We start from the raw sequence: 15,000 nt of genomic DNA, 5'->3' as shown, positions 1-15,000 counted from the left end.
TCTGATTGGTTTCCGGTTCCTCATGTGTGTGTCACATTTTTATCAACAGCTCCAACTCACATTTCCATTGTCAGAGAGTATGTGTTCTGTGGTGGTTCGGGATGAAGTGTGCACGTAATATGTAGTTTATGATCGGTTTTTTTTTTAAATTTGTTCATACGGTTTTTTGTTGCTCATTTTCTTTTGGATTTATTCCCTCCGAGACTCTCTCTCTCTTTCAGTTAGGTGACTGATGAGCACAGAGCGTTCCGAGGATATGGCGGGCGTGCTCTTCGAAGAGCACAAAATCTCCAGAATGTCCTCCTGGATCTGCGGGTAACTATTTCATGACTCGGAACCGATTTTCCTGCTTTTTATTTTGTTTCCTCCATTGTCTTCAGTTTTATATCCTAGTCCGGTTATCTTGCTGTGGGTTGTTTTTAAAAATCTAACAGTGTCTGGCTGCTGATACGTGTTGTCTGAATTCAACGTTCGCTCTGGCATGTATTTGCTTCTCGTGTAACTGGCTGAGTTACATATCATTACAATGATTAACTATGCAATCGCAAATACCACAAAGAAGAAAGGACAGACCCCCTCTCCAAAAACTGGAAGAACGCATCCACGAATTTGGCTTACAGAATGGCAGTCATGAGGCTACCGCAAAAGAAAAACCCAAACCAAACTAATTGCGCCAACCGAATGCGATTCCCTTTGTATTCTTTGCGATTTCTAGTCCTACGTAATTTGTTCTAAATGTTTTAAAACCGAACCCTAAAGCGTTGAAAAGTGAACGGGTCCTACTCCGGGTCCATACTCGGGTCATAAACGATTAATCATTACACGATTTTCTTCTCTCTCGCGCGCTCTCCCTCTCTCTCTCTCTCTCTCTCTCTTTCCTTTCTATAGTATTTAAGCTATCTTATTTCAGTTGTTCGCCACTTGCCGCACCCAAGCAGCCGTTTCCGTTCCGTCCTTGCAGCTTGTGCATCTCCAGATCCGGATCTCCGGACCCGCGACGGATAGCCGGCGATGGGTGGGTGAGGTGAGCGAAACGAGTGTTGTTGGTCCTTATAACAGCGTGTTGGTTGGTTTGTCTTTGTGTTCAATGAAACAGTACGTTAGTGACCTCCTTCGCGAGCGGGCAAAGGACTTGCACGGCCTTCCCTTTTTGCTTCCCCTTTCCCGCCGCTACCAGTTACCAGTTTCTAGTTGTAGCTTTAATAATACGTTTATATCTTCTTCTTCTGCAAATTCCGTATCGTGTAGTTTCTTTTTTTTTGGGTTTAATTTTTTTCTCTTTAAGATTTCCATTTCCTACTCGTGAGGGAGATATGAATACCATCTTTTGTTTTGTTTAGTTGCATTTTCTTACGGGTTCTTTTTCGGGGAGGCTTTCATGCTCTATTTCGTCCCCCGGCCTGTCCCCCTGTGCAACCATTTGTATAAGACATTCCATAACATTCGGCGCCCTCATCGCTCGTGGCGGTCAACCTTGTCCAAAGACTTGTCCAAAGGGATGCAAAGCACAAGATAGGTTGTTCTAGTTGTGTTTTTGTTTGGTGAGTGTTTTGAGTGTGAATGTGGATGTGTGCAATTAATTGACCCCAGCGCAGCTCAGGCCCGATTTAAAAGGGATGATGGTAGGGAAAGAGGACACGGGAAGGTCGAGGGGGTCGAAGGTCTACACTACTCAAGTCTAGAGCGTTATATTTATGCTTTGTATATGTATATATGTATATGCATTATGTATAAGACTGTTACTTGCTAGAGAGCTTTTTTGTAGATCCTCCACTGCGTCATACTGCGTACCTATAAGTGTCTGCCTGTATCGGTGCATATGGATGTGAATTGTGTTGTGTTTGTGTTAGTGGCTGTGTCTGTGAAGGAGTTAGCTTGAGAATTATACAAGGTCACGCCAGGGGGTCTCTCGCTCATATAAAAAATGATTATCAAGTCGGATTTGAGAGCGCGGCTCTACAGTATTTTACACTATATTCATTTATGTATAAGGTATATCCTTAGCCTCACGTTAATGCAACATCTTCCAGTTACTCATAGTTACTACTGTCTAAGAAAATTCACTCATTCATTCATCATTTAGCATCATTCAGGACAATCGATGCGATGCCGCGATCAAATTGCATTGATCGTGTTTCCCAGAAGTGTCCAAAAGCGAAAACACGATATCAAAGGATAGTTTGTTCGTGATATGATCGCGCGCGCGCGCGCGCGCTGCTCGTCTCGTTGATATGGAGAGAACGAATAAGTGATGCTTGTGTTTTGCAACAAAGACAATTAGGACACGCGTTGATTCAACATGATTCAATTAATAGAACGTTGCCATTGCCGAACATCCCTCACGATCGTGTGCCGCTTATTGCCACCATTGAATGTATTTTACAAACTTCCTAAATATTTGGTGGCTTTAATGCCGTGTGGCGATTCAGCAGTCATGCAATGCACATCTTAATTCAGATAAAATCTAGATTCTTCTCTACTTGCTTCCCGTCCCTTCTCGTCTCACCAGTTCTCTTTCTCAAATTCGCTATCTATTAAATACACTATGCGCCGTTATTTGCCGGATTCATTTTGTTGCTGTCCCTGTTGTTGTTTGCATCGTCCGGTATCGGTGCCGATACCGAAGGCTTTTTGCTTTTGTGTCAAATAGAGAGATTGAGAGAGAGAGAAAGAGAGAGAGACTGTGGCTATCAATTCAATGATGATGATAAAGCAAATAGTAGAGCTACTGCTCCACTACAACATTACCAATCTTGCTCTCTCTCTCTCTCTCTCTCTCTCTCTCTCTCTCTGTCTCTCTCTCCCTTACAATACACGGAATTACATGCTGCCACATGAGGCCAGTCAACCAGCACGGCTAGCGTGGTTGATGCTGGTGCCTCAGTGTGGTCAGTGTTTAGCTCGTCACTTCAAAGGTTCTCGAACGTTGCGATTCGCTGATAAACGGTCAGTTTAACGTTTTATGTACAGTTGAAACGATCGATTACATCATCCTATCTGGTGATGGCATGTGTTTGCAGTATTACATCTATGCTCTATACTTATGCTGGTCCAACCTAAGGAAAAAAGCCCATTTCGCTGCTGCTCTGGAGCTGCTCAACCTCTTCTGTGGACAACTGGACCGTTTGGCCCAGCGCAATCTTCGCAATCACACGTCCCGCATCGCTTCTGTGAGTTGTCATTTTGCTTCCAATACACATTTATCTTATTTACAGTTTGGGGGTGTGAGAGAGGGTTTTTCGATCGTGAGTGTGAGTTTTGCTTATTATTGCTTACGATTAGTTTAACGCCTTTGTACAAAACCAGAATTCTAGAGAACAGGGACATTCACAGTAGATAGCAGCAAAACACATGTAACAACACCAAGAAACAGGAGTTCGGAATACCTTGTGGCATGGCAGCAGCACAATGCGTATGCGTCGTATAGCTTGACCGCGGTGCTCAGTGCTTCGAGTTTTCCTTTCATTTCTAGGGTTCCGTGTGTCTGCGGTAAGAGCTGTTCAGTCAAGTTGGTCGAGACACGTGTAGGTCTGATAAGTCTGATACAAAGGCACGAGGAAAATTTGTTTGGAAAAAGGTTTTCGCAAAGTCCTACTAGAAGCTCCTACTTTGATGTCTGAGTGAGTACTTGTGTATGTTTGCGTGTGTCATTTTGTGTGTGCTTGATTTGTGATAGGCAAACCAGGATGTTGAAACCAAAATTATGGCAAATAGTAACGAGGACAAACACAAGGAAATATGGTTGATTGGTCAATTGATCTGGGAAGTGTAGTGGATAGGATTTTCCATTCTGTTATTAATACGAGCAGCATTCAAAGGCAAGATGAACAACACGCTTTAATATTTAATTCTTACTAGCATAAAGATCACCAACGAGCAGCAGGTTGTTGTTATTCTGTGGCCTGCAATTCAAGAATGCGATTGTAGTAGACGACACTCGAGGGAGTAGTATTTCATTACTTAATCGCAATGATTTGGATCAACATTTGAAAAAGAATTAAGGGGTATTTCAGTATTTTCGCGCCAGAAAAAGGCCCGTGCTTGACGATTTTTTGTGGCGTAACTATTCAATTTTATTTTTTCAAGTAAGAGGCATATTAATCCACAACTTTTTAAGAATGTTTGGTATTGTTTTGAGTAACATTCATTGAAAAATTAATCCGTGGCATCAAGTTTTGGTAGGTGTATCGTCGCAAAGGTACTTTTTACGGTGCCCATCGTAGCGACATGACGGGCCATTTGAAATATACAAATCGGTACTTGTTAAAAAGATGATAAGTTTATCTAGGTAGTCTCTTCAAGTTTTTGTCGATATTCTAATTTTTCGATTTTTGGCAGATTTTTGAAGTTAAAAAAGTGATCCTTTTTGCGATTCTGCCAATTAAAACGAGCTTTACATAATTGTTAAAAAAAGTATCAACAATTTTAATGATATCTTGAGGGGGTTAGCCGGAAAAAAGGGTTCAAATTATGTGTTACAAATTTCAAACCGTTCGGCACAGTAGTTTTGCCGGTACGATGGGCACCGATTTTGAAAACGTTGGTTTTGGGAAACGCTCTTCAAAGTAGCGGGCTGTATGAAGCCTTGTATGAAACGCGGATTTTCAAAAATCTGTATCTTTGTCAGTTTTTCCTCGATTGATCCAAAAGTTTTACACAATACTTTTGAAAGGATCAGCTTTCAGGGAAAAATGATGAAAATATGTGTCACAAAAAAAAAATTAAATACCGAAGTCCCCTCTTAAATGAATCTCATATTAACAATTGAATTTGTATTCATTTTTGGTTTCAGCAATGAGCAGCCGACAAACGCAACAATACATACTAATTGAGGTACAATACTGTTCAAGAGAAAAACCCTTCCATTGTCCATTTATCTTCCTTTATCTCGAATCTTCTTACTATCAGGATTCAATATTGATTGAAAGAAGAAACAAGCATCCAGTTGTAGTTCAAATTCTGGGAATCTATCTGCCATGCGGTACAAGAAAAGAATTACGATTATAAATGGGATTTGCATAATCCTCTCAATCTCTCCTCGCACCTCCCTGCCAATGAAAGGAACATAAAAATGCAGATCAAACTCAGTACCCAAAGGCCAACAAAGCCTTAGTCTCCGCATTACACACAATTAATGGGATCCTGCCATCATCACCTGCATGCGATAAGGACTTCTGAGAAGAAATCAAAACAACTTTACCACAGAAAAGATTCCTAGTAGCAAGCAGCAATCGCCATGAGTGCCGTGCAGCGCCTGAGTACGGGACGGAATTGATCGAACAAAGCGAGGATTAATTGCGTTGAGGTTGGATGTGATGTGCAGCCAGTCAGCCAGCCACCAGGTCCGCCCTGAATGCCTCGGTTCATCATCCAAAAAGGGGGGGGGGGCAGTATTTATGAGATCGAAAACAGGAGCCTGATACGCTAGTATGCTTAGTAGCACAAACTAACCCGAGCCCGGGATTGATGCCACGCCTTACCTCACATTACACCACAAAGGCAAAGGCTAGTGATGATCCGTTCGGTGCGTGAATGCACGTCCAGAACGCCGTACCGTATGAAAGCCCATTTTGCCTGCCTTTTATGCAGACGGCGATGGTGCAAGAGCGCATTATGATTGTAAATTAAGTTATCTCAAGACTTCCGAGCGTATCGAGAGGCATAGACAGCGAGTTCTGCAACACCGTAGCCGATGCAATACATCCGGATCACACCGTCCATGAGCGCTCTTTGGGGTCTGTGTTTGTGCGAACAAGATTTGAAGGTTTTGGCACTCGGCGACCGGCCAGCCGGCCGGCCCTCGATATGCTCGAAATGATTGCGATGTGATTATGTGCCCGGAGTTCCCGTTCCCGTCGTCGATGCGCATCCGAATCATCGAAAGGCTCACCGTGAGCGCCGTGGGTGCGAGATTTCATAATTGAATTCTTGATTACTATTGACGCTCCGTCTCGTCCGCTGGGGGCAAGGACCAGGCTCACAGTTTACGCAGCGTTCGCGTCCTGTTCAGGGAGCTGGCGTTCCGGGCACAAAAACGCTGCCATGGAGCGCTGAATGGCGAGCGAATCAAATTATAAAATCTTCCATCATCATCATCATCATCATCGACATGAACATAGATGACCTCGGCGTCCGGTGGATGATGTGGATCTTTCGTTCTCTCGCTCCGTTCCAGGATCCACCAGCAGCATCGAGGGATGATCGAGTGGCTCCGCGTGGGCACTACTCGCCATGGTTGTTGGCCCCGTTGTAATTGGTCGATTGGTAACTTCCACTTTAGCACAGAAAGGGCCACATCACCTAGGAACCATCTCGTGGACCCTTTGGAAGTGGAAAATCAATTATCTATTTACGCACTTCTCGCAGAACTCCTGCAGGACCGCACTCGTCGACTGCGCGTCCATGGCAGCATGCATTTCGTTGATTGAAGCCCGGCGGGCGGTTGGTTTGTAGTCAATAATTGCCGCTAAAAGAGTGCCACGTTGGTCGAGGCTTTCTAATTATGTTAGCGGCCTAGATCGGGCTTTGAGACGATCGTGATAATCGTGATAAAAGGAACAGACACCAAGGGGAACAATGTTTAGCGTTCAAAGATCAAACACATTCGTCCGGTGGTTCCGACTGTTCATTTCTTTGTCGAGATCCGTGCTGGCAAGATGTTCTTCTGTTGCTTCCTCCATGACGCTCCTTCTCTGTCTTAAGGTTTGCGGTGGAAGTGGCCTTTCCTCGCTGATAAGCTGCTTACCAATCGAGCTTCGCTGGCATTTTGGCACTCGGTGGTCGGTAGGCCACATCAAAGCCACGAAGATGATAAGAAAGGAGGTCGCGTGCGGCAACACTGGACCGTTTGGCGAGAGAAGCGATCCAAATATTAAATTAGACCAAATTAGAATAGGACAAGACAGGAGGAGGCCTGTTGGATTTTCACGGCACGGGATTTGTGCTCGCTAAGCGCCCAGTGTTGGCCATTTTTTGGGTTCCTTCCCGCATATTTATGCTTCTTCCGGTGGCCAAGACTGCCAGTCCGGGCTGGTCGCCGACGTGGCGGTCGTTCGCATATTATTTAACGTTTTCGTTTCGCGCCACGCCAACGTCTTTGGTGGGGGGAAGGAAAAGAACAAACAAAATGATGCCAGCTAGCCAGCCAGCCAGTCAGCCAGCCAGTGAGCCCCAATCTCTTTGGCCAAGCAAATTTGAAATCCATTCCAGCGCGGTCAGCAAAAAAAAACCAGCAGCACAACGAACGCAACGGGCTCCAGGTTGGTTGGCCACTCGAAATCAAACAACAAAACTCGCAAAAGGCAAACAGAGGAGAAGAGAAAAAAAACGGCGAAAGAAAAATGACCAAACCAAAGAGCGCAAATGGCGGTTGAAGCGCGAGCAGCATCTTCGAGGTGGTGGTTTTCGTGCCAGGTTTTTTCTGCCTTTGCTGCTTTTGATTTGGTGAACGGAGAAACGGCGAATGGAAATGAAACCGTTGGCCGGAAGGCAGGCATGGGAGGAAAATGTCTTTATCTTGGAATTAGGCCATGGAATTAAATTACAATTCCTTCAGCCTTTTCTCCACTCACGCTCTCTCCGTTGATCTTTGGTAAGTCGCTCTGGCGTGGTGTTGGTGTGGCCGAAAAATGGTGGGCGATAAGATTAAAATACCGCCGATGAATTTTCACTTTTCACTGTGGCCGGGCGCCGGGAAAAATGTGTTGGATCCTTTTTTTCGTTTTTTTCGAGCGGAAAAACCAACACAAAAAAAAACATTTTCACATTTTCACTTCTTCCGCCTCCTGCGTGGTAGGTTGGACTGGAGAAGCATTATCAGTACAGTTATCATTATCATTGTTAATACCCCGCATTCGGTCTGTGCGCGTTCCTCTCCCTTCCCCAGAAAGAAAGGAGCAAGGTTTTAGGATCGAAAATGCGTAACCAATGCGGTTTATGCCGTTGTGCCTGGCGGTGGTGACAGCTGGCGGTTCTAATCCCGTCACCGTCAGTGACCAGGGCAGAGTGCTGTGGTGTCCAGGAAGATTAAAAGTGACGCCGGACAGACGGAAACGGCAGAAGGGGAAGCGACCGCTTGCTGTTAAAGCCTATCCCCGGTGCTGAGCTGTTCTTAGGGGCACGTGGTCCTTGGAGAGAGTAATCCTGGAGCTGGATGTGGTTTCTGAGGTTTGCAGACTGTGGCTTGGGTAGTTTTTTGGAGAAGATTTTCTCGGAAGTCCAAAAATATGCGAAAAGTAGTCTGATGACTTACAACTTCAAAGTTATCAGGGTATCAGAGGGCTTTCAAACTTCTGAATGGAGGTTTTTCCACCGCAAAAGATCGAACACCGAGTTCTTCTTTTCCTCGAGTTGAGTAATTTCCGAATCAATGTCGATACTGTCATTACTTATCGATCTGGACTTTCTCTGCCCGTCTACAAAGCTACTCGAATACGTTACATGGGCTGGGTAGTCTGCAATTTTCATTATATGGCCGAGTTTTACGTGACATTGAGCCATACCACAAGTGTAGCATCTTCATTGTCGTGCCTCACATACTAGGTGTACCAATATGAAATGAGCTTTTACGAATGTTTGGTGTATGCGCATCTTAACTCAATTTTTTTGGTTGTTTGGACATCTGATTAACAGATACCTCATATCAGAAAACCATTTATCAAGACAGATCGAGTTTGGCATCGTGTTGAAAATGACCATTTTTGTTTCAAAGAATGACGAAATGCGGGAAGCATTAATCTTTTGCTTTCATTTTAAGAAAACTGATGCGAATCTCGCATCAAATACTTGAAAAAAAAAATCAAAATCACATTGAATAATGAAAAAATCACGGGTTAGTGCTGAGCACGACCAACACCAAGTGCAAACTCAGACCGCTTTGGAAAGAAGATATTGCACACGCGTTGGTTGAGCAGCACCTCAAGTCCTATGAGGAGGTGAAAATTTGGGTGTCTGACTGGTTTTGGTCACCAGATCAACTATTTTTTGACTACCTCGCCGTAAACTACCTGAAAGTTAGATGAAATGTCTCTCCAACAATGAACAGTACTTTGAATCAAATATGATTTACTGTTCCATTAAAAAAGATGTTTTTAACTTCATCCAAAACGGCTCATTTCATATTAGTACTACTGGTACTTGGTTCAATATCCTCCTAAGAATCCTTCTGTTGGGCGCAAATACAAGGCCTGGTGTATTTTAGGGGAATGTCCAAGTCACAGAGGTTTATGTGAATTACCCAGGCACTATATAAGTTGTTGACCTTCTTCCAACTTTTTAGCAGATCTTTTGATGGTATCAGTTCCCTGAGACACTCTGAAGAGTCATAAGTATTTGAAGATCGCCAGGACTTTGAGCTTTTTATTGCTTATTGAAACATTGCTCCATAAAATTGAAATGATGCCGTAAAAAATCATCTTTTCTACCAAGAAGTCCTTATCTGGTCTCCACTACAACCCCTTAGGTCACTTGTTTCAATGCTAACCACGAATTCGGTTAATCAGTCAAAAACGGAAACCTCTTCAGGGCTCATAGAGCAGCACAGTCGAATGCGACGGTGTTTTAAAATTCGTGTCAAAACTATTTCAAAAACCGGCAAACAATGCACCACCACCACCACCAAGCGGCTCAATTCCAACGAATCTGTCCAATCCACGCTGCCCGGTCCGCTATCGTGCTCCAGACTTTTCAGGGTTGCAAAGTTTGTTTCGCTACAATAACAAGCTAAATTGATGCAACAGAACATTTTCACATAAAAAAAATCTGATAGAAGAAAGCGAGAGCGAGAGCGAGAGCGAGAGAAGAGGAAAGTTAGTTTTCATTCTTTCCGCATTTCCTTCCTTGCGCTTCCGCTACCAGAGCACGCGACCAGCACTGTACTAATTTGTAAGTTGTTCTGTATTTCCTGCTCCACTGGCACTCCACTGCCACTCGTCATTGCGTCGCGGGCGCCCGTCCGCCAATGCCAAAGTGGGGTATGATAGCATTAATTAAAAAGTTTATTTCTATAATTTAATATTTATGCTGCTTGTGCATGCAGCGCTGCAATTTTGTGCGCTCCCGTTACCAGCGGCTGGCGATACTTTGTATTTCCCGCTTGGGAGGCGGAACCGACAATACTCCGACGCCATTCAACCGGACACAACCTGCTGCTGCTGCTGCTGCCGGTGTTGGTGTTGGTTGGCTTAAGAAAATCCAGAATCCTTTCTCGTCCGTTTCTGTGGCACGCTCGTGCTCACAACGGGAAATCCTTCCGGATTTTCCGGACACTTCACGAACAAAGACCTCAAAAAGAGCCTTGTCTTGCTCATGCTCCAAGGGCAACAAGGGCCACGACGGCGATGCACGCGAACAAGCGACAACCGCGTCCGCGTGACGGTGACGGCAACGCCGATCTACAGAAATTCCTCGACCTTCAGAGGGGGTGAGGTGGTAGCCGGGGGTTTTATAATGTTTTAGTTTGCCAGAGGTTCCGCTTTGAAGCACCAAGGACGGTCAGGGATTCGTTGGTCGACACCGGGATTGAATGTTCGCTTTTCACGCTTCATGCTCGCTGAACCGAGTGGCGGCGGCGGCGGTGGCGACGGCTCAAAGCTTTCGCTGTGGTTGAAATCGATCGAAAGGCCCCCTTCCCCGTCCCCCGTCGTTGGCATCATGTGGTCGTGTGTTGCATGTGGGCTCGAAAAAGCATCGGGAATATGAATTTCACCGGACCGGACGCGCTCGATCATGCATGCATGGAATTGGTGGCCGGAGTTTTCCACCCCTCCCCACCGAAATCCCCAGACCGAGAACAAGCGAAACAAATATGTGCAGATGAAAAGTGGCGAAAGCTACCAGCGTCCAATCGAGGCCGTTATCGGGCCCATTTTGAATTTAGATTTGGCTTCTTTGACCTCCACCTTTCAGTCTGTGGTTTTTTCGTTCTCTCTCTTTTGGTTATTTTTATGCTCTTGAGCCGCCTGTAGGGTACAAGCATACGTTGTTGTGTTTCCTGTGGTTCCCCAAACCCCCCCCCCCCCCCCGCATTGGCCTATTGTTTTGCCAGCAGGCCAGAAGGCGAACAGCGACTAGCTGGCTTGTTGGCTTGGTGGCTGAATTTCCATCCCTGGGGCCACTTTCATCTTCTATTTTCATTTCCGGGCCAAAAAGCCACAGTGAGTGCCGTGGCGTAGCAGAAAAGGATTCTCCAATGATCCGTGAAATTTTGTTTCTGAAAGAATAATAACAAAAAAAAACCCCCCGAAAAGCATTCCGGGTGGCCAACAGAATCCGTGTTCTGGATGTGTTGGGAAGTCAGATGAAAATGATTGCCTTTGGCACCGGTTTCTGCTGCTGCTCGTGGTCACGCGGCCTGGCTCGGTGGTTTGCTAATAGGTTTTAAAGCGTTTGTTGTTTCCTTCCTTCGCTCTCACCTCCCCTTTCCCTGTTGTGGGTGGATGAAAAGTTAATTTTGTAAAAAATCATAAAACCATCAACCAACCGAACATGTGAAACGATAATCTGGCGCTGGAGGCGGCGCACCATCACATCGGACTCATTCTGCAGCTGGAAAAATGTTGGGAGAGAAAAATGAAAACTCAACTCCGGAGAACTGGGACTGGGTGTGCTGTGTGTTTAGCCAGGTGTGTAGCGTGTTGCTGTGTGTGCATGTGTCGGTCGGTTTGTCGGCTTTCCCTTACTAAAAAGCTGCCAGAAGGCGAAGCGTGACGGATAGGAAAATATCTGTATGTAGATGTGTTTATGTGTAGCTCATGGAAATGGTCGCTTTTTTACTCGATTTTCCGATTGAACTGCGGCGTCCTATCCGTTGTTAGTGCGATTGTTTGCATAAGAAAATATACTTTGTTTAGGTTTTCTAGTCAACTTTCGATGCATTTCTCTCTCTCTAGTTCTCTCTCTCTTGCTCTCTCTCTTTCTCTTGCTCTCTTTTTCACTTTATCTGCCATATTTCGTACTTTACCCTTTTTGCTAGCAGCATAATCTATGTCCTCTACTAATCTACTCCTAGATGCAGGTGAAGGAATCCTAAATAGCTCTCTCTTTCTCTCGTTATCTCGTTAGCATGGCTACGCCACCACGGGAGGAACCTCTCATCGGTCTGCTCCCAGATTTCCTGTTATAATTCCATTCGTGCATTGAATTGTACGGTGCTGTGCCACGGTGGCAAGAGGGAGAAAGGGTGATACAACTGAAGCATCGATCGACCCATCCGGGTCCGGATTATCGGTGTTCCACGATGGACACTGCTGCTCATATCTTTGCATCGTTTTTATTGTCACAAAAGTGTGTGTTTTTGTGTGGATGTGTCTGTGTACGTATTTTGCAAGTATGAAAGGCTGAAGGCTGTTTCATCGGAATTAGATAACGTAGTGTCTAGTGAGAGTTTGTGTAGGTGCAGTTTTGGATTGTACATGCCCAGCTCAGATTGGCCACCGGTATCCACGGTTTGCCACCGGCTGCAGTATAAATAGAATGTTTTGCATTCTCTCCTCTCTCTTCTATCTCTCTATTTTTTTTTAAAGGAATTCCTAATTGTTTTCAGCAAAGCAACGCACAAGGAACAGCACCGCTCGCCAGCAGGAAATACGAGAAGAAAACTCAACCAACAACTTTTCTCTCCGTCGTCAATTTGTCTTGTAGAAAAAGGGAAAGAGGCTTCACTTCTACCGTAGCCATTGGGCGATGCCGGAATTAAAGCAGTTTCTTTGGGTATTGTTTTCTCAGCTAGCGAGCCTCTAAACCACCTTCACCGCCGATTGGTGAAAGTTAATCTTATTCAAGTTTGTTTGCTTGTTTTACTTTTTACAAATAAGTTCAGCGAGGAAGACAAGGTTCACTATTAGTGCGTATGACAGCGGGCATTCCGTGTTCCGGCGTTTCCTCTCTCAACGCGCTAAATCGCGCTGTGGCGGTCTAGTATTGGTTCAACGGGGGCATCTACAAGGAGAGCAAAAATTAGACAAACAAACGAAAGCTAGAAGGCAATGAAATGGAAAAAAAATTAAACGAGTTATGATGGTTAAAAAATGATAAAATGCAAGTTAAATGAGATACGTGAATGGGAGAGGTTTCATCCATTGCTGATGATTGTTGAGTGATTGCGTGTGCACGTGTTATCCTTCTGTACAAAACTCACCGTCATAATGTGTGTAACAAAACAACCGAAAAGATGTCGCCTGGAAAACACAAAAACATCCACGAAACTGTCAAAAGTCCTTGGAGGAAAATAACCGTTTTCTTTACTCAAAAAGAGAATGAATCGGGAACATAAAACAACCTGCTCAACGAAATGAATTTAATTTTTACATTACTCTCTCTCTCTCTTCCACTTTATTAGTCTCACATTCTGTCGCTCCATAAATTGGTATGTGATTTGTGTTACTTGCTGACACCTTCAGCCACCGCAGCTGCCGGATGATACTTTAAATAATGATTAAATTCGAATTGCCTGCCAGTGTGTCTGCGTGCGTGTATGTGTGATTGTTTGTGTGTAGCAAGTGTTGCTAACTATAGCCCTCTTCGCCCTTCGATAATTTACAATTGATGCCGCTACGCTAAAAGATTTACAAACGAACGGGACCTGAACGAACGGACGCGTCCTTATCCTTTGCCATTGGACCGGGATTGTGAAATTTAAACTTAAGGACTGGTCTGGTCGATGCACTACTCTATACTCGCCAACGCGCTCTCACAGTCCTTCATCCTACTAGGGGTTTTTTTTTGTACAAATATAAATCGAAATTTTGTGACCTAAACCACTACCATTCTAGAAACGATGTTGTATGTTTTGTTTTGTGTGTTTTTGAGTGCTTGATAGAGTACTAGGGATGGAGTGAATGAAACACAAAGATGAAGGTAAAGATGAAGTCGAACGGAATGGAACTCAGATCGAAGGACGCAACGCAAATAAAGTGCGCTTTTGCTTAATGCACGCATATTTTGCATAATTTTTGAAGATAATAATACTTTTAAATCATCTCCGATTGTTCATTAGAACATCTGTTTCCTGCAAAACAACGATACCAGCGAGTTCGAACAGCTTTTCTATAGATTACTACTTACTAGCTGCGGTTGACTTTCCTTCCAGTTCGTCTCACTTTTCGAGCACCGCTGGCGCACCCTTCTATCTACTGGCTCTAGTGCGCGCCTCTTTTCCTCTCTAGATAATACAGCCGCTTCTCTTTGCTGCTGCTGCTTCTGCTACTGCCTTTTTAGATGCTACAAGCGATTGATATTACAAGCACATCGCTGCTCGTTCTGCGTACATCGCGAATCATGCGATTATAACGCGAACAGCCCTTTCTCCTTGACGAATCGCCGTGGCTTTGAATGACTCTTGGTTTCGATGATCAGCGCCATCGCCTCGATCGAACGGCATTGTCGAAATTTCGTTCGCTTTTTTTTCGTTTTTGGTGGGATCGATTGCTCGCCAAGGACCTTCACAAAGGTCGTTGGAGCTGTGCACAACTGAGTCACATTGAGCAGCGTTCCCTCCTTAGCCCTCCTCCCCGGGGTTATAAACGGAAGGAAAAACCGCAGGAGCAAAGGCATCGATGGGTCCCGATGGGTTTGACTGCAACACGTGCGCGTACGCACGTTCTACTGCAACGCACGCGTCTTCGATATGGTTTTCACTTTTTCACGACTGAGTACGGCCCGCGGTTTAATGCTCTTCTTACGAACTAAGATGATTATCACTAGGTTGACATTATACCGTACTCGAATTTAAGTTACAATAATAATAATAATAATACTAATAATAATGATAATAATGATAATAATGATAATAATGTGCCAAACGTTTGGACACACTCATACATACACACCACACAGACACACCCATACACACGCACGTTGCACGCACACACACTTGCATCTTCATTCACTTTTTCCGCTCTGACGCCTTGCCCGTTTCCGTTTTTTTTTTTGCTTCGTGAGATGTGTGCCGTTTGGTTAGTTGGTCTCCCCGGTGGACGTCTTCATGGGAAGCTTGCGCTAAAC

At 44.6% G+C, this 15,000-nt stretch overlaps 1 protein-coding gene across 2 annotated transcripts in view; it reads right to left on the bottom strand.

Moving 5' to 3' along the window:
• Window positions 1–13,090: 13,090 nt before the first annotated feature.
• Window positions 13,091–15,000, bottom strand: part of LOC126571789 (discoidin domain-containing receptor 2) — a 229,819-nt gene continuing 227,909 nt past the window's right edge. For both annotated transcript variants that reach the window (XM_050230594.1, XM_050230592.1), the window contains exon 19: window positions 13,091–15,000. This exon is cut by the window's right edge. The gene's annotated coding sequence lies outside the window, so the exon portion shown is untranslated.

This window comes from Anopheles aquasalis, chromosome 2 (genome assembly GCF_943734665.1).
Source record: "Anopheles aquasalis chromosome 2, idAnoAquaMG_Q_19, whole genome shotgun sequence".
NCBI classification, from domain to species: domain Eukaryota; kingdom Metazoa; phylum Arthropoda; class Insecta; order Diptera; family Culicidae; genus Anopheles; species Anopheles aquasalis.
The sequence above is the reverse complement of the archived record's forward strand: the minus strand, read 5'-3'. Positions and strand labels throughout refer to the sequence as shown.